Source organism: Lynx canadensis, chromosome E2 (genome assembly GCF_007474595.2).
Source record: "Lynx canadensis isolate LIC74 chromosome E2, mLynCan4.pri.v2, whole genome shotgun sequence".
Taxonomy (NCBI): Eukaryota; Metazoa; Chordata; class Mammalia; order Carnivora; family Felidae; genus Lynx; species Lynx canadensis.
In genome coordinates, this window is record NC_044317.1 from 17920930 (window position 1) to 17923361 (window position 2432).

The 2432-nt window shown below is 48.8% G+C and overlaps 1 non-coding gene across 1 annotated transcript; it reads left to right on the top strand.

Moving 5' to 3' along the window:
• LOC115503607 lies at window positions 1-107 on the top strand. Its single transcript, XR_003965442.1, has one exon. It is a non-coding gene; the product is annotated as a U6 spliceosomal RNA (small nuclear RNA).
• Window positions 108-2432: the final 2325 nt, after the last annotated feature.

Genomic DNA, 2432 nt, shown 5'->3' on the forward strand with positions numbered 1-2432 from the left:
GTGCTCGCTTCGGCAGCACATATACTAAAACTGGAACGATACAGAGAAGATTAGCATGGCCCCTGCGCAAGGATGACACGCAAATTCGTGAAGCATTCCATATTTAAAAAAAAAAAAAAAAAGAACGCCATGCACCCTGCCTAGTCCCACCAGCCTCCTTCCGGCCACTTTGTTTCCTTGGAATCAACGGAGAAAAATGAGCAGACTGGCCTAAAAGCAAGGGCCTTGAACAGACACATGGCTGTAGCTTGCAGCAGGGCTAGAATGAAGTCCCGTGGGTTTTTCTCAGCCCAGCTGCATCTGCCTGGTGGCCAGAGGAGGCGCCAGGGGCTCAGACACACAGACATCTAGACTGGTTCTGAAGGAGAAATCTTGTGTTTTGCCCGCCACTGGGACTTCACCGGTGATTTAACGGGACTCTGGAAGAGGACACAGCTGGGGTGTCCCACTGGTGTTATTTGAATCAGAAGCTCCTCTTTCGTTTTTTTCCCAGTGAAGCAGCTTCAGCAGGTGTTGAAAAGTCTGAGGCAGCCGAGGGTGAGCTGCAATAAGCAGCTTGTGTCTGGCATCTAATTTGATTTGACTTGTTTTCCTAGCCATGAGAACTTGGAGCCAGGAATAAAAAGCACAGGCTGCAGAGGTGACAGCTCCCTGCTTCATGTCCCTGGCTCTCTCAGCTGGAGGGTTCACTCTATAGCCACAAAGCTATGCAGAGGGAGCATAGCCAAGGACTCATGTCAGGCACACACAGCATGGGAGATTATTTTTGATTATGTTTGAAAAGCCCCAGAAAAATTGCTTCCCCAAACTTTCCATGTTCAGGCAAGGGAGTGATTTATTAAGCATGAGTCGGGACTGGGCCAGCTCTCCTGGTCGGCTAAAATTGGTCTGGAAAATAAAGTAATTTGTGGTTGTCAGATCCTAAATTAAATGATTCAAATACTACTGTGGCTGATTAAAGGACTTTATTCAATTTCCTCTTGACCACATGCTCTTCTGTGAAGGCAAGAGATACTGTTTCTGGAAGAAATGCAGTATTTGGGGACCGTCGATCTAATCTAATGGGTGGTGTTTATTAAGTATGGTCTCCCCTCCCTTTTTTGATGACAGGTAAGACTTAAGTGGGAGGAAGAAGTGACTTCCTGTTTATCAATGATCCTCCCCATGCCAGGCATCTGGGTAAGAGCCACTGCATTAAACCAGGCTGGGCGCCTGAGGAATTTTTAAGGACCCTGAAAAGACCTCAAGACAACAATAACAAAGGCCAAAAACTGAAACACGAGCATGAGTAAACAATAAAAAAAAATGAATCTGGGACCGTAGCAGACAGTCTAATAGTGGTGTCTGCATCACCTTGGCCACTGGCAGAAGGGACAGCTGGCTACCTTGGTGCCCTACCTTTTTGGCCCCAGTGGTTGAACCCGGATGGGACTATCCAGAGATATGATGTGCCCTGGCATAAAATAGATGAGCTGGCTTGGGGACACAAAGGAAGAACTCCAGGGCTGAGGTGGCCAGTTTCTGATACAGATGCTGAAAGGAGAGAAGAGAGAGGTCAAGGAGATGTTCAGATCAGTGACGTGGTCAGATATGAGAAAGCAGCTCAGGAAAAAGAAGCCAGGAGCCAGGGAAAGGAAACTTTAAGTAAGTGGGGGACGAAGGTGCTGCTGATGGAGAAGAGAAGAGAACAAGCTCAGAGAGAGACTCTGTGACCCTGGGAGAGAGATGGAGATACCAGCCGGCCCTCCCCGGGCAGCCCTTATGCTAAGCTCCTTCTCTTCCAGGTTCTGCCCCAGTTTGTGCTCATCTTGAAAACAAGCTCACCCCTTCCTAAGGTCATCCAAGCAGGACTCAAAAGAACCCAGGTGGACACAAGAATCAACAGAAGTCTTCAACACTGAACCACAGGGCAGTTCACCATATAAAACATAAGCAGTTTTTAGAGAGTGATTCATCTTATCTCAAAGGGATGAAATGAGACCAAACCAGTAGGGAAAATCATGGCCTTTTGGCCACAGCAAGGAGGAGGTGGCAGGCACTGAGAAAGAATTGGGTTCACCTCCTCTGGGGCTACCTGCTCTCCCTCTGACCTTACTCTTGGGTTTCTGTCTCTGGAGGAAAGGTGAGCCTGCAGACTACAGTCATGGCCTGGCCCTCCTATCCTGGGGCCAGACAGGAAGCTCACTAAGGGGACATTTCACTCAAAATCCCAGGTGCCTCCAAGATCTAGCGAGGAAGACCACAGAGACCCGTGAAGGGAACACAGAAGTGAGAGCATCTGGATCCTGCTGGGACCACTGGAAGCTGCAGATGCACTCATCCGGATTCCCTCAGGCCTCTCAGAGTCTGGGCTAAGAGTTAGATGGCTCCCCCGGTAATGAAACTTCTCTCACCACATTTAACAGGGCTAAATTTTGCTGTGTCCCAGCCCA